Here is a 26,079-nt window from a genome sequence, read left to right as displayed (position 1 = left end):
CTGGAGGTATGTAGCCCCTTAATCCGGGGTTTGTCTCTAGGCGAATACAAACACAAAGTGTCGCAACCGGGTAAAAATTTACACATAATATATAGGTGTTTGATTAATTTAATATTTATTTTACGTAGGGAGCGCATCTTTTCTTTCTATGCAGAAAGGTACTTAAAGCGGCAGGTCGCGATATTTTGTAGAAAAAAAGTTAGTACCTGTGTGCTATTTTTTACCGAGTAGCGACGAACGCCGGTTTAAAATACAACTCAAATAGATTACTGATACTAAAGCTTAAATATAATACAATATATGGTAAGCAAAACTGTGAGATACATTAGTCACAATTCAAAATGTGCATTTCCAGATTAAGCTTTGACTTGAAAGCCTCTCGTCAGTTAGAGAATACATGTAAATTTTTACAAAATTGGTTAGACTGCCTTATACAACGTGCAAGTGGTTCATACTGACTAAAATTGGTGTTGTGATAAGGTAAATGACAATTAAAAAGTATTAGCTCCAGTAAGAAGTTGCATTTTATATGGTTCATAGTATGCCCCTTATAGACATTACCGATGAAATTTTTCTTCGCATTTCTAAAGTTGGCAAATGCTAATAAAAGAGATCTACTTTTATCTGCAGGCAAACTAGAGGCAACAATAACTCTTGGATTTTCTGATCCCCAAATCTGACTATTTTGCTTGTTGACGAAACCAACGGGGCCTCATCACTCATTACAACAGCAATATTTTCGTCTGCTCTTGAGCGACGTGCACGGGTTTTATTCTTCACATTACTAACTTGTCTCAACACCTGGAATTTTTTCACCAATTTCTGCAATGCCATCCAACAAGGTGCTTCACGATGACCCAAAAATGTTCGAGTTTTACGAACCGTCTCTGCCAAATTTTCACAATTTTTATAGTAAATTTAAATAATTTGAATGCATTTTGTAAGCATGTATCGTTCCATTTTTATTAATAGCGTAGTTTCTACTTGTCAAATATAAAAAAATGGTAGCTTCAAAAGGGATATCTACCAAAATAGCGGGCTATTCAAAATAACACCTGTTATTGGAAAACCCTTTAAACACAGTGTTAAATTCACAGACTAGTAAACTCAGGTAGTAAAATATTGCCTGCTACAAATAAGTGTTGTGTTTCAGATTGCCTGTAATCTCGAAATAATATCAGTGGTGCATAGTAATTCGGACTCTAGAAGAGATAGACAAACAAAATAATGTCTGCCAATATGTGTGCGCTTCAATATATTTTTATTTCTATCTCATTTTCTTCTATCTATTTTGCAACAGTTTATCGAGAGTTTTCGTTTTGAAATTTTCTTCAACAACTTTATGCTCGCAAAAATTCCCCATATAGCCAAAAGCATTTCCGACTACAAATATATGCATACGTGGGTATATGGTAGATACACGTTTCCCAAAGGCTGTGATAAAAAATTGTATGCTGCACAATTGACTCATTTTTTTACACGAGTAAGCGGTGTATGTAGTTGAAAGTTGTAGGAGGTAAAAAATTTCTGCAGTAAACAGAAATTTCTTTACACATTTCTCAAGAATACTTTACCAACACTCTTCAAGTTCCCTTATCCGTCTTTATATTTGCTTTCTCCAACAAACTGCATTACGAAGTTAGTTTCAGGGAATGTGTTGATAACCTTGCATATTTAAAATTCGCAGCATTTCAGACAGCAAATAGCTCAGTGTGTACAGTTATACTTTGCTACTAACTTTGTGGGGAAAAATGCACGGGAAGTGTTCTCGAAGGCTGATAGTTATTTTACAAATTACAAAAGTTTATAAAAATGTATGTAAGCCTGACGGCAGAAGTTGCCGAAACATGTTATTACTATTTCAGAGAGGGTGTCAGTAATCTTCTGATTGGTGGTGATGAAAAGGTGTTAAATGCTATTAAATCTATCAAAAATAGAAATTAAGAGATATATAATTTTACTTTTTTTGCAATTCAGGGGTGTGACCACTACATATATTTATAAAACGTGAAGCAAACTTAAAAATAGTCTAAAAGTTATGTAAATACAAATTACTACGAGTGATTCTCTCAAAAAAAGTAGGAACAAATCGAATTAAAATTAGAAGCTGACTCCTATTGTGATAAGTAATGATTATGTAGAAGTCTCCCCAAGAGTTATTTAAAATGCATTTTTTAGTATTATTTATACTCTATTTTCCTATGTTTCCAGAGAGAAACAAATAGCCGCTTGAGGTTTCTGTAACCAAGTTATTTTAAGATTGGTAGGTGATTGGCTTACCGCATAGGAGAGTGGTTCTGGGCTGCCAGCCGATTGTCTCGCGAGAAGAGCCCTAGGTGGCTGTTTTATACAGAATAATTGTTTTATGTTTGATGAAGAGATTTTGAGATCAGTTGTAGAAAGCTACTATCCGTCTTGCTGGATTTGACATTTTGTAGTACTACTCAATAACACCTTCAATTCCTATACCTTCAATACCTGGACTCGACTGCTAATAGTCCACAACATGACAACTATCAACATCATATCAGTAAACTAGTCTATATTGAATGTATCAGATATTTTTCAACCAAGCAGTATCCTGTGTTTCTAATACTCCCATCCAGACACTATGAAATCAATGAATCGTTTCTGGCGCAGGTTTACTTAGTTTGTTACTATCCGAAGCATGATTTCTAAACATTTGTTTGAAATTGGCTTTCATTAACTCAGAGAAATATTTGAAGAATTTAATGACTATTGTTCCGAACATTTTATTCCTGGAGAATACTGCACCATTGACGAAATGCAGGAATCTTTTCGAGGAAGGTGTAAGTTCCGAATTTATATGCCTAATAAGCCAGCTAAGTACGGATTAAAACTCAACGCATTGGCTGATTCAAGGACGTTTTGCACTTATAAAATGGAAATATATATTCTGCGGAAAACAGCCACCTGGACCTTATCAGTTAGATAATTCACCTGCAATATTAAATACAGGCAGAAATTTAACAATGGACAATTACTTTATGTCCATACCCCTGGTTGATGATTTTTACAAAAACTACAGGACGACAGCTGTTGGTACACTAAGAAAAAATAATAAGGAAATTCCTCGTCAATTCATTTCGACAAGAGGAAGACCAGTACCTCATAACCTATTTAGTTTTGGGGAAAATAAAACTATTGTCTCGCATATTCCAAAAAAGAAAGATAAGAAAATTGTACTTTTGTTATCTTCTTTTCATACCGACGACGGAATAGATGATGAAACGGGTGACAAAATCAAACCCGAAATTATAACATTTTATAACCACACAAAGGGTGGACTAGATACTGTGGATCAGATGAAGGAAACTTATTCGGTATCCAGAACTACTCGCAGGTGGCCCATGCGATTATTTTTTACAATTATTAATATTGCTGGTATAAACGCCCAGATTATTTATAAATGCAATACCCAAATCATGACACAGAGAAGGTTATTTTTGAAAGAAATTGCTTTGGAGCTTATAAAGCCAAATATTGTACGTCGTCAGACTATCAAAACACTTCCAAGCTCATTAAAAGAAATTATATCTCATATAGTGCCAAACAATGAACATTTAGAAGCCTCTGAAAATAATGGATTTTGCGCATTGTGTCCGAGGCGAAAAAATAGACGCACCAAAAAATGATGTTTTTTGTGCAACAAATTACTGGTGCACGCAAGAACTATATGTCCAACTTGTTTCGATTGCTCCTTTAACAAAGATCTGGCTCAATATTGAATTTTTATTAATATGTATTGCTACTAATTTAATTTTTTTTTTTTGTTGTTAGTGAAAAAAAATGTATTGAATTTTCGTTTTATCTTTTTTATGTTATCAAAAATAGTTTCTAAGAGTTTAAAACTCAAAAATGCATATATCTTAATAAAAATAAACCATTAACCTATAAAAAAACACTTTATCTTACTAATCTACCTAACCTAGGAGCATAATATGTTTATGTGAAAGTGGTGTGAGCAAAATGCTCACGTGCGCCAATTCGTGTAACTTATTAAGGCGTGCCTTCTCGAGGGTTAAGACTTCGCATTGAATCTACGTTTGCTAGTCATGGAGTCATAGTTTAAAGATGTCATTCAGTTGCTGCAAATAACTTATTTAACTCAACGCTAGAGCAGAGGACTCACATATGAGTTGACGAACCATTTCTTGAGCCTGCCATTATCGAATGCCTACGACTGTTTGATTATCTGGGAATAAGTGCATACATTAATCAAACTAATACCGCCGACATTACTGGACCACTTCCATATCACTGCTAGGTGACAATACGAGTATGAAGAAATATCAAAAGCCAGAAATAGCATGGCAAGATCTCTGCTCTATGGTCTACTGATAAAAGAGAAAGTATACCAAAAATATTCGCAAAAGCTTCGTATTCATAGAAAAGTTTAAACTTTTATTAACGCAGTAATAGGGCCCACCGGGTCTGCTGCAACCTTATAAATTTTTGACAGATTACCATTCTGTAGGCCATTCATACAGGTAAGTGATACTCACTTTGCACATGAATAATCAAATAATAGCGGTTTTTCTATAAAACAGGTTTTTTTCTCTCTCTTCCCTTGGTGAGCAATGGCAAGTTTTTTCATAATGAGAAACCATTGAGCGAAGACGCTTTAAAAACCCTCTCCGTATTTGTAGTACAACATCAGGACTCATGTCAAAACACAAAAAAAAAAAAAAACTGGATAGCCAGGTGTTCATGAAATTTTAGATGCAAACATCTGTGTACGACTTGGCAAAACATGAAGAGACTCAATTACATACTTAGGTTAAGATTAAAAGTAGAAGTATCTACTTAATGCCCCGAAAGAAGGCGAACTCAAAAATAAAACCAGCTGTCATTCTGCCATTACCTTGAGCGTATTTGGCATAGTCAGAAGGATGAAACTGAAATGAGTATGAGATATTATAATTATTATTTTTTTTTTATTTCTTGTTCACCTTATAAAAGCCTCGTTACTAACTTTGTTCGCTAACGGCAACAGCTTACACCTTACTAGAAGCGCTGATTTGATTTCTTCATTTGTAATATTTCCACTCCTAATATGAATTCACCTTAGCTTTTGCATGACGTGAGAAGCTTGTTCAGTCCATACCGAGATGTTAATATCAACAAAGGACGATTGCATTCATTATTGCGGGGTTCTAGGTTGTTGCAGTTATCCTACATCTAGTTATGTGTATAAATAAAAACTCTCAGTTTGATGGATTTGTCTCCTCTTGGCATTCACAAGGAGCATTATGCAGTATTTATGAGATTTTCCGTTAGATGCGCCACGGTGACGTATACCGCTATTTAACCCAAATGTTGAGCGGTCACGGATGTTTCTTGGAGTACCTCCATCGTTTTCACATGGAGGACACTTCGTTCTGTCCAAGCTGCAACAATGCAATAGAAAGCGCGAAGCAAGTGTTCTTCTACTGCGATCGTTTCAACGAAGAACGCCGAACGCTTGAGTTAGTCTTGGGTGAACAGCTGAGCCCAGACAGCTTAGTCAATAACATCACATGTGTGCATCACATGACTGTTGGAACGCAACTAAAAATTTTGCAAAGAGGATAATGCTGCACCTGTAACGCGCGGAATGGCAGCACAATACGCAGAGAAAAACTAATCAGCCCTCGATAGGAGGTGGACTGTCTACGAACTGATGACAGGCGGTCGAGTCATGTGCTTACGACGGCATAAAACGGTACAATATTATTGCAATATCTCCTTTGGTGCAGATGTAAAAGAAGCCTCGATAGCGTATAACATACATACGCCCATGTGAAAGGAACCTGAGAGCATGCCACACATGCCACTGGTATGACGGCATTGAGACGTTAGAAGACGAGCCTATAACATGAAGCTGGCTACAAATATGGTGGACCCAGACGTGGGTGAATAGTATTCATCCATTTAATGGGCACCGTTCTGGGCCTTCCCGAAGTAATGCAAGGTAGTTCCGGGAAGGGAGTCTAACCAGAAGAGGCGGAGGAATTGTTTTAGTGGCTATACCATTCAACGCAGTTGACGACGGTCGCTGTAAGTGCAAAGGCATTTTAAACCCTCCTCACCCACTACAAAAAAAAAAAAAACAAAAACAAAAAAAAAAGAAAAAGATTTTCCGTTAGATGCGCCTAGCCTAACTTAACCTGGTTCAAGCTGAATTTGGTAGTCACATTGAGTGAGACAGACCAAATTTTCTGCTGCATATACCTACCATACCTCTACACCTTAGGCCATTTGGTACTTTGTAGTCTAGATAACAAAGTTTTTCTCAGATGTGTATTTTATAAACAATTCTAGTATAATATTCTGCAGACTAGGTAAGGAATAGTTTCATTAATGCTAGTAGTCAAAAGTGGCAGTAAATAAATACTGCTATTTATAAACCAATCTCCAGATTATAGTCGGTTTCAAAATTATTTGTGCTTATTGTGGAAGATAAAATTTATTTTGCAATTAATAGTTTAATTCCCGTAAACCAACATGGTTTCACAACTGGCAGTATTTTATGAATATTATATTTCTGCTTTTCAAAACCGAGTTTAAGTTGAACTGTGTATAGACGCATTTAAAAACACCTGACGAGGTTAGTCACAAAGTTTTAATTTTCCAATTGAATACTTCAGGATTTTACTCCACTCTTTTAAAATGGATTAAGTCCTGTCTCCATTTATTTCATTGCGACCTCTGGTATTCCCCAACTAAGTATACTGGGCCCCCTATTTAAAAAAAAATTTTAATAATATTTCCAATTGTAGTAAAAATGTTTAATAATGTTTCCAATTGTTTTAATAACGCAAATTTTGGGTGCTGCTGATTTAAAGATATTGCAATTACAAAAGACTCTATAAATCTTCAAGCTGATTTACGTTGAATGGTATGAGAGACACGCCTAGATGTTGTTTTAAAATAAAACATATACAAATTTTAATTCTTTCAGTTTTCACTAGTTTTATTTAAAACACACCTTAGAAATTGTATGTGAAAAATTACATCATTTAAATGTCCACCATTAGCAAGTCTTCAGGTAAAATACACCAAACGGTCGATTCATGCTAATTGTTAAGGAAGTCGAGATTTCGATGTTTAAGGTGGTTTTTCAACAGAACGTCCAGTTTTTGGTCTGTCTGTCCTTTTTCTATACTCGATAGCACCAGTTTCTTGAAATTTTTTTACCAACCTTTGAATTGTCAACTCATTCGGATGTTCATTTCCACCAAAAAAAAATTACGAATTTCGCGATATGCTTTTTTTAAAGTTCAACTATTTTCATAATGCATTTCAATAATTTGAACGCGTTGTTCTGTCGTGTAAAATTTTTACATCAGTCTATTTCACAAACCGCAAAAGTAAGAAAAGTTAATTTAAAACTTTTTTTGCCTCTGTATTAATAATTAGCATGCCTTTTTTTTTGGAAAATTTAAAAAATTGTTGGTTTAAATTATTATTTTTAGTTTCTGTTGTTTGAAGTGTACTTTTTTCTGTCCATAACTGTATAAGTATATATGTGTACACAATGCCTTATTTGCCATGTTGTGGTTAACCTCCTTTCACTGCATTTTAATTTCTACCTGCAAACTTTTTACACAGCTGCACACAACAGACACAGGAATACATTTACACGGGCGTGCTTTTAAATACGTACATATGTATAAGCATATGGGTTGTACGGATAACTATATAAATATATGCGCTTACTCACACATATGTTTCTGCTTAAATGGGCAAGCCACACAATAAAAAATTAACGCATCAACGTGGTGCCCTTCGGCATAAAACTCGATAAAAGTCATGCATGTTGTCTCTTTTTTTTTTTGGGTAATATTTAAAATAAGTCAGCATTACTGGGCCATAAACGTGAGTGTCCGCTTTTTATATCTACACGACCTGCAAGAAAGACTTCCAAGCCTCTCTGATACTCTAACTTGATAGAAGGCAAGATTACGCAGATTGAATTGGGAAAAATGAGCGTAACGTCGCCGTATTGCAATTGTAGGTGAGGTGTGTGGGAAAACTAAGAAGAAGATGACAAAATTGTCAGTTTTTGTAAATAAAAATGAAAGGTTAGATTAGGTTAAAGTAAGCAAGGAGATTAATAGAAAAAATAAAAGAAAAGCTGGTTCTGTAAAATTCGCTGAGTGCCACATACATCTGGTTTTGTTTAGCGACACGAGAACTATCGATATCGATAACTATGTATTGTTTGAGAGCTGAGAATAGCAAACGGTATTAATATTTCTATTCATTAAGATTGGCAAGTCCTGATAATTCGTTTAGCGCCAAACAACGCTTCCAAATTGTGGAAATTTTCTTTGAAAAAAAAATAAATAAATTTGTTCGCGAATTTCATTGAGCGAAGTATTGAAGAAAACGTCGAAATGTCGATTTGGTGTCGTTCTCAACTTGTTGACCTTTGTCTTTCGACTGCGTGGAAAATTTTACTACGAAATTAGCTTACATGCCTCCCACCTCGTGCGAAAATTGAAGTCAAATGACCATCGTTTGCTGATTTGGCTCGTTTAGATTTATAATTCCCAATAATTAAAAAAAGTAGTAAACAACTGGACTAATCGAATGGACCATGCAACTCGTAGCCGAGGCGGACATATGCCGGATACTCTATTGAAAAATTAAATACCCTGAAACTATCTACCAGCACTCCTTAATCTCGCACCACTTCATATAGCAATCCAAGAGGAAGCAGCTACGCAAGCACTCATGCTACACATGAAACAAAATTTCAAATTAGGCAACCTCACCGGTCACCTAAGTATCCTAAATAAAGTCGAAAATACCATAAGCATGACTCAAGTTTCAGACCACATTGACGCAACCCTCTGTTTCACAAAAGGATACACAGTTACCTTTCCTGAGAGGAACGAGTGGAAAACAAACCCAAAATGGATGAATGATGATTCACAAAAATGGTACACTGATGGATCAAAAACACCTTATGGTGTAGGAGCAGGAGTAGTGGGGCACAGAATCTACAAATCATTCACTCTCACCAGCGACACCACCATCTTCCAAGCGGAATTATACGCAATAATGAAAGCAGCAAACATCATGCAACGTAGAAACGACAAGAGAGTAAAGATTAGAATACTCTCGGATAGCCAATCAATTCTAAAAGCTTTAGATAGCTATGCCTACAACTCAAAAACTCTCTTAGAATGCCACAAGACTCTCAATAACCTGGCATCCAAAAACAATGTCTCATTAATTTGGGTACCAGGACATGAGCGATATGACGGCAACGAAAAGGCAGACTTTCAAGCCAAAAAAGGGGCAGATGAAAACTTCATCGGACCTAGTCCTATGTTGGGATTCAACAAAAACAACCTAAAACAAAAAGTAAAATACTCGGCCAAAACTCTAATAAATCAGCATTGGAACAACGTAGAGGGTCTTAGACACTCCAAAAAGTTCTTAAGTTTCAAAAGCTAAAGAGCTAACATGGCCCTCACGTTAAACAAAAAGAGCATTCGCACACTCACGGGTCACTTCACCTGCAACAAACACTTACATAAATTAGGCATAACTAACACCAGCACCTGCAGATTTTGCTGCGATGATGAGGAGTCTATAGAACATCTCATCATCGAATGTCCGGGGTTGACGAATAGAAGGAAAAAGTTTTTAAACAAGTTCATGCTTATAGATGAAGACCTACAATCACTCCCTCAGAAGGAGCTGGTACAATTCATAAGCATACTTAACAGTCAATAGACAGCATAGGGTTCACAATAGATCAATATGGTCGCAGTGCTAAAGGTCCATACCTTAAGGGGGGGGGTAGGGTCACAAAATCGAAATTTTTTTCTTCACTCATCTTATAGTAAATCATTTCAAGAATGTTGTGTCAAAATTTTAAGTGGATCGGAGCAGAACTCTCAAAGTTATAGCCTTTGTAGGCACTCTACCTCGAATGCGGAGCATCGATAATTTTTCAGAGTCATTTTTTCAAACGCGTTTTTCCCGAAACGACTTCTTAAAAGTCGGTGCCAATCACAACTCCGAAACTATTCAACCGATTCTTTTCAAATTTGGCACACGTTTTCTAAATCAAAAATACCTCCCCCCCACACTGTTTTTTTTTTATTTTTTTTTTAAGGTTGTTTTTTACTTACAAATATGGCGAACTTTTTCGCCTCCCCCCCACAATGTTTTTTTTTATTTTTTTTTTTTTAAGGTTGTTTTTCACTTACAAATATGGCGAACTTTTTCGCCAAAAATGCTCGTTTTACGTTTTTTTGCCACCAAAACTACAAAAATGAAAAAAAAAAAATTGTATTCATAGGGGGGGGGGGGGGGGGGGGGCGGGGCGGGAGCATTACGTCATAACTGAAAAATTCGACTTTTTTGGTTTCAGATGATTCTACGACGAATGCCGATTAGCACCGCAGAGCACCTCTCGAAAAACATATCTCCAAAAAAACTCTGCCATGGGCTTATTTGTCAATATTTTATTATTCATATTTTTAAAAACTTATTGAAAAGATGTACAATAACATGAAACTGATTTTATTAAAGTATCTTAAGCCATATTTCTGTAAAAAATTCAAAAAAAAGTGTTTTTTTTAGCGCTAAACCCTACCACCCCCTTAACCCTTTACTACCATTAACCATTAACCATCTACCAGATTATAATAAAAAAATTTGTTTCCACAATATTTCTCTTGTTGTCAGCTGATAATTGATATTGATAAAGAATTTATCATTGCGTGCAAATATGAAGCAATTCGACGATGGGATGTGCGACGGTAGGCTGTTAAATAAACTCTTACACTTTTTTCGTTTTGACTTATTTCTGGCAATCAAGTTAATTTCAGCAAATATATTTGTAGTACATTTTAATCGATTTCATTTCTCTATTTGAGTATTTTTTACGCTTTAAGAGACAAAAAACATCCCTCTATTGAGGAGTTAAATGGTTAAAATATTCCACTAATATGTTCCTTATTGATTTTGATGCAGAGATGTGGAACATATATCTCTAAAATGTAAGAATCATACACTTTCCTTTACTGATGTACTGAAGGTTGGGACTGTGCAAAAAGATGAAAACTTTGAATTCAAATCGCCGATACATGCAAATGTTTGTTTTTTTTTGTCTCCTCTACCATAATCCTGTGCCGGAACCTTATCAATTTCGAAAGGTCTTGATTGTATCGCCCAAGGTAATCGTTCTATATTCACTAGTCCATTGCGACACTAGTTCATTTTCCTGCAGGGTATGTACATATATACATACATACAACTGTGCGGTTTTGAGTTTGCATTTCCTCCATTCCTTTCACTAGCAATTCCATTTCTAAGGGCAGTGCAATAAACTACCGAAGTGTAACCTGCTCTCGCATAAAAGTTAGCCATTAACCTGCTCCTCCTTTCAAGAGGGCGTTTTTATTTTAAATGTTGTTCTTTTATTTTGTTGCTGTCTTCATAGACTAAGTGGCTACAGTATTCCTAGGACAAATGCTTCAGTATTCTTAGTCTACCTGCAGCATGGATTGTATGAAGAATAAATTATAGCATTTTAAAAATGAATGGTGAATTAGTTATGCTTTGTTGTACTGCGCTGAGAGCCCTCAGGTGCTCAATTTGTTGGAATATCAGACAGCTATGCCATTCCTAAACAAATTTTAGTACTTTTCAAGCACATTTTTGTAGCATAAAGAGAAAAAATAAATACATGCAGTTTTAATAGACTGAAAGTTACCAGTTACCAGCAAATTCTAAAGCTGTTGTGGAAACCATTGTAAGCCACTTTTCTTAGATTATTCAATTTCCATTCGCTTAAATTTCTTTGTTTAGTTGATTGGTTTTTGTGATGAGTGATTTATGAGCACTAAAAATTTACCATTTGAATACGTTAACTCGCGGTATAACTTAAAAAGGAAAACAGTAACGGAAATGATTTCTAGGTGACCTGAGTAAGAAGCCTCCCATTTCCATTAAGCCGTTTAAAATCCTAAGCAAACGTTAAAGTTGCTCAGTTCTAGTGGCTCCAAACTTAGCTCCAAACAATCCATACCATTCCAATACAAGGCTGAGCAGCTCTAGCAAATGTGGCCACAAACAATAGTACACATTCTACAAGGTGGAGCAAAATTAATCATCCAATTTTGTTGCTGAAAACTTTTTACTAAGTCCATAAACAAAAAAGGTTTTGAATGACGGAAATCTTTATTTTGACCTTTACTGCTGGTCTGTTCTGCAACTGTCTAAATCACAAGTGTCAAATATGATAAAAGTACAACGCCATTAAAAAAAATTTTAAATCTTCGGATGTGGTGATACATTTTTCGCCACCCCCCCTTATTACTTTAAGATTATTAAATTTAAACTAGGAACGTTAGTTAAAGTTAAATTAAAAAGTCATACCGGAATTAGTGAAAAACCAGTGCAAAATCGCTGTACGCAATCGAATATAACCCGAAAGGTTATAGGGGAATACCACGATGAAACTTTCAAGGGCTACTGAGCATAATAATGAGCATATTTATGCAAAAAACAAAATAAGAAAAAATATGATGGGAGGTATGACAATGTCAATAATGGCAAAAAAAACTAAAAAAAATTTTAAACTTAAATTGTTTTTAAAAAATATAATTTACCCTGAAAAATTAAAAAAGAAATCAAAATAAAATTATAAAAATAATAAAAAGGTCCGAACATATTTCACTTTAAAAAAGTCTAAATTTGCAAAAAAATTAAAAAAAAAAAAAATTGAGTTGACTTCTTATTACACTTCAGCTTACATATGAAACAGTTTCCAGAAAAAATTGCTATAATAACCAAAATAAATACTTCAGTTGACATTGAATCGCTTTACAGTAAACAAGCAGGTCAGTAATAAAATTTTTGCTTTGTATCCAGCCTTCGATCTAGGTATTGGACAGGCCACAAGTTTTAACAATTTCTTTATTTCTTGATTAATTCTAATAATTTTTTATGAAAATATAGTTAATTCTCCTACGAAAACCATAAAAAACCAAGTTTCAAGCTTTGTAAAAATGAATAATAACTTGATAAAAAATAAATTTTCATTACAATGTCATAACATTAAATGTCCTTTGTGAAAATTAAAAAAAGTTCGTGAAAGAAAAAAACATTTTCATAACAAATTTCAAAAATATCCTTACAAAACCCCTACTTTGTGCAATTTAAAAAAAAACTTTTACATCTCAAACATTTTCATCAGAAGTTTTAAAAAAATTTCGAATACGTAGAACTATAGCTCATTATATTTTTTCTACAATAAAGAGTATTTCAATATCGCCTCATTATTATATTCATGCACTGCACTGCTGTATCAGATACATTTTCATTTTGCTACTCACCTACATTTGAATGACGCTTTTGATGGGACTAAGCACTTAAGTTTGAGGAAATCCAATGATGCGTAAGAGTAAGAAAAGCGTTTAATTTATTTCATCAACCTGAAACTAAAGAAAAACATATTTTAAAGGTCTTTGTAGCATTCAAGAAGGATAAGAAATGTACTTATATTTATACATATGGGCATTTCCTCCAAAAGATCGACGGCGGACAAGATATTAAAAGTTAATAAAATTACGTAGTTTTAGCATATTTTCATAAGAAATCAATTAAAATTAATGTATGTAAACAAATTTTATTCGAATGCAAAATCATGTAAACGCAGCTTCTTATTTAGAAACTTTTATTTATTTTGACAAATATTTTTAAAGGGATTTATAACGCACTGGCTTTTGCCCCCTAAAATCTTACTTATATTTAAGTATTTAAATATATTTTTATTTAATTTAATAATATATAATAATTTATTCTGCTACATATTTTTTTAAGTTTGTTGTGGTTATACATATGTATGAAAAGAAATGCATTGAATACTTCTGTTGATTTAAAAACATTTTTACTCTTGTTGTGTAAACTGAAATAGAAGCAACATAAATATCATGAGAGAAAAAAATGTCACATGCGAAGTTTTATTTGAAAAAATAGAATGTATAAATAATTTTTGTGTAAAATCAAAACTATTTTTAAGAGACATCAATGCGCAACATTCTAAAATTAGTGGCAATTTAAGTTTTGGGAAAAGAAAAAAGTCTCAAGGGGCTAAATTCGGTCAATACGGTGGTTGTTCGATGATACTTTTCGAGTTTTTTGGTCAAAAAAGCGTTCACAATATGAGCCTTGTGAGACGGTGGATTATCATGGGGCAAAATCCATGAGTTTTCTTTCCACAAATTGGGCCGCTTTCTAGGCACGTTCTCTCTCATATGTCGCATAACTTCCAAATAATATTCTTTATTTACCGTAGAACCATTTGGAACGAATTCCAAGTGCACAAAACCATGATAATCAAAAAAACAGAATAGCATGCCTTTCACTTTTGACCGACTTTGACGTGGTGTTTTGGGTTTCGGCTCATGTGGATAGCGCCATTCAGCCGCCTGTTGGCTGGTTTGCATGCCAAACTCATATACCCACGTCTCATCATCTGTTTGATGTGCTGGATAAACGTTGGGTCCGAATTCACTTGCTCAAACATGTCTTCAGTCAATGCATTTTTTGAAAGAAATTCAACTCTCTTCGAACGAGTGGGGCAGCACGCGTCTCATGTCCAATTGAGATACGCTAAGGTCACGAGCTACCCCCTCAAACTTAAATGATGGTTTTCCAGCACCATTTCCTTGACTTTTTCGACGTTTGACGTTTCAATCCTTTAAAGACGTTGATGGGCGACCAGATCGGGGCAAATCTTCCACGCCTTCCAGCCTATGATGTAATTAAATGCCGAAAACAAGATAATTGACAGATCACGCTCAAACTCGGCGACACTATAGAGGGCAGTTGTACCAACATCCCAGCAAAAAAAATTTAGACATATTACACATTACACGCACGCTTTTTAAAAGAACAATTCCCGATATTTTTTTGACAGAATATACAATAAGTGAACTGAATCAGTTCAAAAAGCGAGGGTGGTATCAATTAAATATGTTTTTTAAAAAAAATTTCCCAAAAATCACGTCATATGATAGAAGATGTGAAGCTTAAATGGTCTGCATTATAATGTTTTACAATTCTATCAATATTTTTATTATAAAAGTTATAATTTCTGGAATCAAAGTAAACATATTGGATGAAAAAATTACCACGAATGCGTTTATTTACCAAGAAGTGAAAAACTACCTTTCGAGTGATGCACTAGAAGTCGAAATCACTCAATATTTGCTGTAGAACTGTCCTAGTTTACCCTAAATGCACCAGGTTACTTATAAAAAACAGTTTATTCAATTTTACAGAAAATTTACAAAAGAGTCCATAAATTACTATTTATGGGAAACCTTTGATCACTTTAGTAAGCTAAAAAGTTCAGGGCTAATGAATTTGTATATTTTTTATTTCTATAACTTTCAAGTTTTCGAAACTAAAAGAGGTATTAAGAAGAAAAACATTGTGCAAGGAAAAACAAACATAAAAACTCCATGGCCAAGATCGGAGGTTTGTCATTGCTTGCCGAGGGGCGACCGCTATTAGAAAAATGTTTTTCTTATTTTTGGTGTTTCACCGAGAGTCGAACCAACGTTCTTTCTGAATTCCGAATGGCAGTCATGCACCAACCCATTCGGCTACGGCGGGTATAATTTCTGTCTAAATTCCGAGGACAGAATTTACATCCATGCATTTTTCGTTCTCCTTCTGGGATATTTTCTTATTCGCGGAAGCATTGTGTAAAACGCTGAATGAGAAAGCGCAACGCCAGAGGCAAAGTCTTGATTCTGATGTGACAAGAAAGATGAGTTTCAAGAAGAGAAAATACCAAGGACTTTATCAATTCTTGGTATGTTGTATTCTGGTTCTTTTGAGTACTTTTTCTTTAGAATTTGTTCTGAAATAAGAGGAAGCCTTTCCAAGAGGGCATGACGGAAATTTATTCAAAACCAAAAGGGTTATTAATTTTGCGCCACCTGTACATATTTATATTAATGAGCTCGCAGTGTTTGTTTTTTAATTTTCGTGTTTTTTTAAGTTTGTTTATTCATTTAAGCAGAACTAATTATACGATTGTTATGCTCCGCATATTTCCCTACAGCTAAAACATACACACATATTTATATGCATATTATAGTGCGTGCTTATAAACAAACTCGCGCTGCATACTCGTTTAGTTCACACATTACCTCATCCTTACCATGATTGGATATACACAGGTAAAAAATGTGGTCTATGTTCTAAAGCCCTGCAGGGAAAATCTTAACAAGTTAATTAAATTTGTGGGTCGGTATAGTTCGTTTTCGACTTTCTACTGCATAACGATGGTGGCGGAGTGTAAGGAGGAGGTTTGTAATAGAAAAAGGTATGAGGTATGGCTGGAAGATAAAGTTGATTTTTATTTATTTTTATTTTTTGTTTTGAAGTAAATTAGATGTAAATTATGTTATATTTTTCCATAAAATATGTAGTATTAAATAATATATATGTACTTTTTTCTATTCATTTTTCTTTATGAAGGAGAGAGCAAATGCGTACTGGTCGTGGTTTTGAGTTCACTAGAAATGTACCCTTTCGGGCCAATTAGATTCATTTATATATATATATATATAAATAATAGGCGCGTACACCCGTTTTGGCTGTTTGGCCGAGCTTCTTCTGGAGATTCTTTTCCTTTTTGTAATATGCGTCGTGATTTTGGAGGAAACGAACAGTAGTCACGCACCAACCCATTCGCCCACCCGCCATTAGATATATATATATTTTGCATTACAAGTAGAATTATATTGTAGTTCGTGTTTACTACTAGTATTTTACTGGTACTATCTTGGTGAGAGCGAGCAAAATAGTATCAAGTTGATGTTTGAACTTAAAATAAAAAACTATGTGAACTTTCTTTAAATATATAATATCAATTTTACTAATTGAGCACTTACGTGTTGAATGGCTCACGTATTTTGATTTTTACATTTTTCTGAAAACTGGTTTATTTGAAAAATCAGTATACAATATTGATCTTGCGTAGCGCCTGCACACGTACTTTGTCATATTTCGGCCATTTGCAAATGGATCGATTGTCGTTGCTTACATTAGTGAGCACAAACAGAGAATTTTCACTGCTTCGCTGTACGTATTTATAGCTCGGAAAGTTAATGGAATCCCACTATGAAACTTTCAGGGATTGCTGAGCTAATAATACAAAATATGAGGGGGAAGTGTTCACAACAGAAAAATGGTTTCCCAAATTTTTTTTCCAAAAAAATGTATTTAATCTGAGTAAATCTTGTGGTGCGAAGGAGCCAAGATGGGCGCTTCTTAACACATCAGTCCCAAATACCTCAAACCTGATTCGAGCGAAGGCGGGGCAGACGCACAGGAAGTGGTCCGCCGTCTCATCTTCCTCTTCACAAGCTGGGCAGAGTACACTGTCTGAGGTGCCCAACCTTTCCAAGTGCTTCGGCCACAGAAAGTGGCCGGTCATTACTCCAACAACCCGTCTGCACTCCTCTCTGCTTAATGACAGAAGGGTTTGCGACAGTCGATCGGACATGACAGGTAACATCAGTTTAGTCCATCTGCAGATTCTCCCAGCCTGCCAAGCCCGCTTATGGGTCGTAGTTACCTATTTGCTAACCGCGGCTGTGATGGCTGCAGAAGGGAGTGGCAAAACGGCCTCTGGGCCAAAGAAGTTGGCTTCAGAGGCTATCTTAGCTAAGGAGTCAGAGGTCTCGTTACACGCGATACCTACGTGTCCCGGGACCCATGTTAGCATCAGGCTATTATGTCTACCGACATAGTTCAGCCCGGACTTACAGGACTACCGGACTACCCCTGATGTGGTTGGGGGCCTGTCTAGGGCCATAAGCGCAGCTTGGCTGTCGTTGCAGACACATATAGATCTGCCTCTCCATCGGTTTTCGACAACAAAGTTCATCGCTTCTTGAACTGCATGCACCAAATGTATTTAGAGAGTATATTTTTTCCAGAAAAGAAAAAACGAAATTATAAAAATATTAAAGAAAACCAAAGATATTTGATTTGAACGATCTCCTTACTCAAAATTTCCAACATCGAATGCATTTAAAAGTTAATACATTTTTTCTAAATTTGCAGTTATCTTTTTATAATTCTCAAGCTCCCAAACAAATGAATTTTCAGCTAAATTTACTCCAATGACCGAAATAATTGGATCACTTCCCATGAAATCGCTCAATTCCAAAGGGGTCTTGCAATTGTGTAAAGAAGTAAGTAATTGTAAGTAATTACACTCGAAAGTCTTTGAATATAAATATTTAAAATAAACTAATGGAGGCACCTTCATTCGAATCGCTCTCCCTTTCAAAACCTGATGTGGTGAGCATGGCAGTAGGCCTATCACCATAATTGAGATTTATTTACTTTTTAGGGTAAAACCCAGGTTTAAACCGAATTTCATCAAAAACCTATAGCACTTAAAATTTCCGCCCGCAAAAGGATATGCGTGTGTCAATCTGTTCCCTATTTTATGCTCCTTCTTTGCTAAGTGGAAGTAACGCATACTAAGTTTCAGCTAAATTGGAGCACGTTTACTATTTTTGACAACAGCTTACAAAACGGTGTTACGCAGTGCGTTGGTGCAGTATTATATATTAGGTTATTTAGTCGGTAAAAATTAGTGATCGTATGGCCGCGTATTTATTTTATTTCACATTTTTTAGCGTATAAATTTATTATTTGTTTCTCAGTTTAATTTTTTTATTAAAATTTTGAGAAATTCCTTCAGCTCTCATATACTTCACATATGTACATATGTAGATACCATATTTCACATACACTACCTCAGCTGTGCATGTTTTACCATTCAATTCGAAAAAATTACAGGTATCATACTTGAAAATTGAAACCTGAAAAGGTCGAGCCAAGGAGCACCGAGAGGTTTTGTGGCTCCTAAAATATTCAGGATAAAAATTCCATTGTATTCAGAGCTCTGGAAAGAGGGTGGATAGTCTCGGAGGAAAGGAGAAAAGTATTAAAAAAAGAGATAAGAAAAAATACAGGCAGAGACAAAGGCAGTCAGTCCTGTAAGAGTTTTCCAGTTTCTTTGGCAAATCTGTAAATATCCTCCAGTTTTAGAGAACGAATATTACTCATTCTCACGACATCGGAACCCAAAACTCGTAGCCGTGCTCTAGTAAAGGCAGGACACTCACAGAGAAAGTGCTCAGTGCTATCCGCCTCCCCCAAGCATGCCAGGCACATTGGGCCCTCAATGATCCCAATCGTAGTCATATGCTGAGCCCATGGGTTGCGTCCTGTAATAATACCGACCATCAACCGAACGTCTTTCCTTCTAAGTTTTAGTAGAAAGTTTGACAGTTTTCTGTTCGGACTTATCACAAAACACTTTGCAGCTCTGCAGCGTTCTAGACCGGACCATCGCTCTTTATGTAAATTGCATACATAATCGCTGATCCAGTTCATGATTACCGCGGAACTGATTCCAATTATTGGCTCTGGCCCCTCTGGGGGAACCGCTGATCCACGATTGGCCAATTCATCGGCAATTTGATTTCCCTGTACACCGGAGTGTTCTGGAACCCTTATAAGTACAAGCCTGTACTGTCTTGCGACAAAATTAAGTTTCTTCTTTCATTCTTGAACAATCTTCGAGGTTTGCTTCGCGATCGCCTTCACTGGAGCTAGACTGTCACTGAAAACTCCAATCTGCTTCCGCTTCATTTCATCTCGATTGTCCATTCGGCTACTTTCAGGATGGCAAAAATTTCCGTTTGGAAAACAGTTGCCATGCCGCCCATAGCAAAGTGATACTTATTACCATCCGGCTCCAGACCCTATTTCATACTTGGACCCATCGGTAAAGAAAATATCCGTCAAACCTCCCTGAATGCATTCTGGATTGATCCATTGCTCACGCAATCTGACATCAAATTTCCTTCCAAATGAATATATGGGTGTCAGGTGGTCTTCAGGTGCCAAAAACGGTGGATACTGCTCAGATAGCATCTTAAAGACTTCTCTGTGTCCCGAAGTTCGGTCTTCGTGCCAGAAATCATATTTATGGAGTCTACGCATTGCTTTCTTTTGCTTCCTTTTGTATCTTAAGATCCAGGGGGGCAAATCCAACATAGCATTTAGAGCATCGCCGCAGGTTGTACTTCTGGCACCCGTAATGCATAATCATACACTTTTTTGCAGCCTGCATAGTTCCCGGAGTGTGACGTAAGCATGGTCCGTCGCCACCAGACCACAGAAGGGTAAGTGATTATTGGTCTGATAAGTGCTGTGTATATTCATGGGACCACATCAGGTTTCAGAGCCCAGGTTTTACCAAAGGCTGAGAAATCTTTAATGCGCGATTCACCTTCAGTGCAACGTGTGTCTTCCAGGTCAATTTCTTATCCAAGATTACTCCTAGATATTTAGCTTTATCGGAAAGACGAGCCTGTACTTAATCTCTGATTTATTTTAGTTTTAAACCAAAAATATGATAATTTTCAGTGGCAAAATATTTTGCTCAAAAAACTGGCAATGGGTCACCAAAACACAAAATATTTATTTTATTATTTATTTATTTACTACAATTTTTTCCCCCTTGATCACTCTTCTCGAGAGCATAGGACCTCGACAAGACTCTTCCATCGTACACGGTTTCGTGTTGTTGTTTTTGCACCGTCCCATGAGATGTCGGCATCTGCTAGTTCGTGCAGCATCGACCATCTCCAAGTGTTTTTTTTTTGGTCGACCGCGACCTCTACTCCCTTGCGGATTCCAGTATAGTGCCATTCTCGAGATGCTATCTGGTGGTTTTCTCGACGTGTGACCTATCCAACGCCACTTTCTGCGTTTTATTTGCCTAAGGATGGGTTCCTCGTTCATTAATCTCCACAGTGCGTCGTTACTGATGGTATTTGGCCGGAATATTCTGCAGATGATGCGAAGGCATTTGTTGATGAAGGATTGTACCAGCCATGTTTCGCCTCCGTACAACAATACTGGCTTTACGCATGACCCGAATATTCGTAGTTTAGTGCGCCTGGAGATTTGCAAACTTCCCGTACTGTATGAATTCGTCCAAATGCCGCCCTTGCTTTGTTTAGTCAGAATTTGACATATTCATCTGCTCCACCATCTGCCGTCATGATGCAGACGAGATGATGCCGTCTCCCATTGCTTACATTGTGCTTGGCTTTTTTTATGTTCATTTGTTTATGTTGATTTTACTCAACTGGGGCCTTCCAAATTCAATGACGTGCTCTGTTTTGCCAGATAGGCTCCAGTTTTCAAGCTAACGTCACTTGTAAATTTGTATAAAGTTACATATGGGAATGGATGAATGTGAAATCTACAGTTTCCGTTCCTAAGCCTTTTTTTGCATAGGACTATGAATAAGTTCGTGCGGTTTTTTTTCGAAATTTGAAACTTTATTGACGTAAAATGGTTACAAATTTAATATTCAAAGTATTGTCCATCGCTTACTACTACTTTTTCCCATCTTTCTGGCAATTCACGGATTCCCTTTGTGAAAAATTCGGTCGGTTTTGCCACAATCCACGAATCGATCCATTTTTTGACTTCATCGTAATTACGGAAGTGCTGGTCAGCCAGGCCATGTTGCATCGATCGGAAGAGATAGTAATCGGATGGCGCAAGGTCTGGACTATACGGCGGGTGGGGTAGGACATCCCATTTGAGCGTTTCTAAGTATGTTTTGACCACTTGTGCAACATGTGGCCGAGCATTGTCATGTTGCAAAATAACTTTGTCGTGTCTATCGGCGTATTGCGGCCGTTTTTCTCGCAGTGCTCGGCTCAAACGCATCAATTGTCGTCGGTAGACATCCCCCGTAATCGTTTCATTCGGTTTCAGTAGCTCATAATACACAACACCCAGCTGGTCCCACCAGATACACAGCATAACCTTCAGGCCATGAATATTCTGCGCCGACGTCGATGTTGAAGCATGGCCAGGGTATCCATACGTTGCTCGACGTTTTGGATTGTCGTAATTGACCCACTTTTCATCGCCAGTCAAATTCGATGCAAAAAACCCTTTCTTTTGTGCCGTTGAAGCAGTTGTTCGCATGCCATAAAACGGCGTTCAACGTCTCTTGGCTTCAATTCATACGGCACCCAATGGCCTACCTTTCGGATCATTCCCATGGCTTTTAAACGTTTGGAAATGGTTGATTGATCAACTCCCAAAGTTTTTGCAACCTCTTCTTGCGTTTGAGCCGGATCTTGATCGAGCAATTCCTCCAATTCGGTATCCATGAACTTTGGCGGCGCACCCTCGCGTTCTTCGTCTTCCAAGCCAAAATCACCACTTTTAAAGCGTGCAAACCACTTCTGGCACGTTCGCTCAGCTAGAGCATGCTCACCATAAACTTCCACCAAGATACGATGACTTTCGGCTGCTTTTTTCTTCATATTAAAATAATGAAGAAGAATTCCCCGCAAAAACACATTATTTGGCACAAAATTCGACATTTTCAAGTGTGGTAAAAATATTGTTGTTTACGCTTCAAATAAAAAACTTATACTGACGTTTGTGCCTTACGACAGTAGCTCTCCAATGAATGTTTGGAAATGTGGATCGATGGAATAATAATCAAGTTACGCCATCTGTTGTAAAACCGCATGAACTTATTCATAAAATCTTAAAATTTATTTAAAAAAAAAGTAGCATCACTTCAGTTGTATGGGAGCTGTATGTTATAATAATCCGATCTAAATGATAAATAAAAATGGTACTAAATTTAATATTCCTACCTGCTTAATTGTAGAAGTTATAGCGCAAAACCACATATCTGAAAAGCCAGTTGCATGGTAGCTAACACACATACAATTTCGATATTTATGCATAATATTAAGAAACAGTCACTCGCAAAATTTTAGCAAAATAATTGTAAAATTGAGAGAGTTATTTACAAAAAAGTGAAAATATAAGCAAATTTTCAAGTGCCATTATCTCGAAAACTGTAGGCACTCTGGCGAAAAGGTGAGTGCTATTAAATTTAGAAAGTCTCAAAAAAGTAAGTGGAACTAGCAAAACCTTTGCCGAAAAACAAAAGTTAAAAATTCGATCCCAGTGTTGGGTTCTTGGGCAGACGATGCGTTTTCGTGTTAAAATTCAGGAGTTCTTTATCCAAAAATCTGGCTTTGTTCGAAAGATTCGATCTCTCAAAAGTCTCATAACAAATAGATAATATTCTATATTTACCCTTTGATCCCGTTTTACTGTTAGTTTCGACCATCCTTTTAAAGAGACTTCTTCAATTTTCTATTCGCAGTAATTTTTTGATAGAATATGCGTATAAAATATATATCTATTATATGCAAATATGCATATGAAGATTGTTTAGAGTTTAAATATATTCATTTTCATTTTCTAGCTCATCTTTTAACTTCCTTCTTTTCTCCTTCTGTTTATTACTAAATTTTGTCAGCCCTCATTTATTTCTTCACTTTTTCTTATTTTATTAATAAGCCAATATCATTTCACATGACATACGAGATTGTACGTTTATTTAAGAATAAAATTTCGCCAACATTTTTTCCACCTAGATTTCGAAAGATTATTTTCCCATTATTGGGATTGGGATAAACAACTGGGCGGAGGGTGGTGCCATAAAAACGAATGAGCTTGCAAATAAGCTTGCCAATTACGGCTAACCAGCTTTCAAATATTTGTCTTAGGGTGCTATTTTATGCCACTAGAAGAATGAGATAAAAAATGTTATGGCTTTTGAAGACGATATCTTAGCCAGCGTCAATTGGTAGAGGGCCATATAGCAACAGGCGGGTGGTAGCTGTAATAGTGTTGGTATGAGTTTGGGAGAGCAGTATAAAATTCAGTTAAAATTCTTGTTCTTGTGACCTTTAAATGCAATGAATACGAATTTATGAAAGTCATAATGAGTTATGGAAATTTGAAAATTTGAGAGCCAAACAGTCATGTGGCAGCTTTGATTCATTGACGGTATGTTTTGCTTGACTTTGAAAAGCCAACAGGGAGGCGCATTAAGTGTTTGATTAATGATGTGTAAATTGATTGAATTATGCTCATATACTGTTTTGCTCATTATGCATATATAATGTTTTTTAACAAAAATATATATGTATATTTTTAAAGCGAATTTTGTGATTTTACGGATATCAGTTTAAGCAATATTTGATATTGATTTTATTTTACAGAAATTTTTTTAAAGTATTGCATTACATTGTATTAAAAGTATTTTCATTTAAAAGTATTGCATTACAAATTGAAGGTATTTTTTCCTTAATATTTCATGTTCTAGTTTAAAATATATCGTCACTATCCGCGCAGAGAAGTGACTCCCATTGGCTCTTTGGCTGCCAGGTAGGGCTGTATTTAGAGTGGTGAGTGGTTAGTGATTACTTAACTGGCGTTTACATCAATCAAATTTCGACTGATGTGCTGAACACATTTAAAGTTGGAGAAGAAATTCTTTGAGAAATTGCGAAGCCTTTAAGACAAAGAAATCTTAAATTTGTTCGTTGCTTGGGAGGCCCCTGCTTTGTTTTTAAAGAGATTACATAATTCAGTGTTTCTTGAGAGTTTGAGGAGCTTTAGTATCACTATTGGAGCCAGACTTCTTCCTAAACGACGCACTGTGTACTTTTTTTTTTGCCTCTGAGCTCTCGTTTAGTGGTCTTAGATTTCGGTTTGCAATATCGCTTCTTATTAAGAATTTTGAATCAGAATTGAATTTGGTCTTATTTTTCTTGTAGCTTTTATGCTTTCAGAGATTTTTGCAAGCCAGTTAATAATTTAAAAAAAATGCTCCTAAGTTTTGAAAAGGCTTCTTTTAAGCAAAAGAAAATGTAAATATTTTTCGATTCTGGTTTGTTTGTAAAATTTTTAATGAATTTTTGCAGAAAGTATAACTTTTCAGTACATTTTGACCCTCCCCTGAGATTTAACAGAAGATTTAAAACTTTTGTCGTACGAACTGGACACCCGCGGTATATAAACAGCAAGCAATCGTGCGAATAGAGGTCAAAATAAAAATTTACATCACTCTAAATCATTTTTTTTTTTACTTAGTCAAAAACTGGTGTAGGTGTAGAAATAGTTGCACGAAGTCTATCAGGAAAAGCGAAATATTTTAATAAAAAAAAAAGAAAAACCCCGAAAAAGCCTCCGAAGACAGAAGATGTTACAATTAAGTATCACAATACCACAAATATATATATAATTGGCACTTAAACCATTTTTAGATGTTTGGACGAGCTCCTCCTCCTCTTTGGGGTGTGCGTTTTGACGTTGTTTCACAAATGGAGTGACTCACAGTTTTAAGTAGACTCCGAACGGCAGATATTTGGAGATTCAAGCCTACGTACCCCGAATTCCGAATAATTGTCACGAACCCAATGAGCTACGACGGCTACAATAGCAACAACAAAATATTAGGAAGGGAAATTTTTTAGGCACATAACTTCTGCTCAAATATGAACGAGACATTATCAATAAAACGGTCCGCGGATGACATATGGCAAAATAATTTTTTTGTTTTTTGGTAGGACTGTTATAAGCTTACATGGCAAATTGCAGCGTGATATGTCACATAGTTTGTTTTCTGTGCTACTGTAAACAAGTCAAGCTCGAGTGTGTTCTTCGAATTTACCGATGGAAATTCAAGTTGAACAAAGAATTTGTTTGAAATTTTGTTATTCCAACAAAATTTCGGCTTCAGACGCCTTAAAATTGTTGCAGACAACCTATGGGGACTCTGCTCTATCGCGTGCACGTGTTTTCCAGTGGTACAAATCGTTCAAAGAGGGCCGTACATCAACCCAAAAAACCACGCCAAAGTCGCTCAAAAATTAAGGTTATGCTGACTGTTTTCGATTACGAAGGTGTGGTGCTCTCGGAGTTCCTTCCACAAGGCCGATCGGTTAACGCTGAATATTATTTAGACGTTTAAAGCGTTTGCGCGAGAACATTCGTCTTAAAAGGAAGGAATTGTGGGACAACAAGTCATGGTTCTTGCATCACGATAATGCACCAGCTCACACATCACGTCTTGTTCGCGATTATTTGGACAAAAAT

The 26,079-nt window shown here is 36.1% G+C and overlaps 1 protein-coding gene across 1 annotated transcript in view; it reads right to left on the bottom strand.

Moving 5' to 3' along the window:
- LOC129253100 (uncharacterized) overlaps nt 1-26,079 on the bottom strand; it is a 146,105-nt gene that overhangs the window by 99,631 nt on the left and 20,395 nt on the right. The window contains exon 2 of the mRNA XM_054891346.1: nt 13,368-13,472. The gene's annotated coding sequence lies outside the window, so the exon portion shown is untranslated. The remainder of the gene's footprint in view (nt 1-13,367; nt 13,473-26,079) is intronic.

This window comes from Anastrepha obliqua, chromosome 1 (assembly GCF_027943255.1).
Source record: "Anastrepha obliqua isolate idAnaObli1 chromosome 1, idAnaObli1_1.0, whole genome shotgun sequence".
NCBI classification, from domain to species: domain Eukaryota; kingdom Metazoa; phylum Arthropoda; class Insecta; order Diptera; family Tephritidae; genus Anastrepha; species Anastrepha obliqua.
Note: the sequence above shows the minus strand (reverse complement) of the source record. Positions and strands in the feature narration are given on the sequence as shown.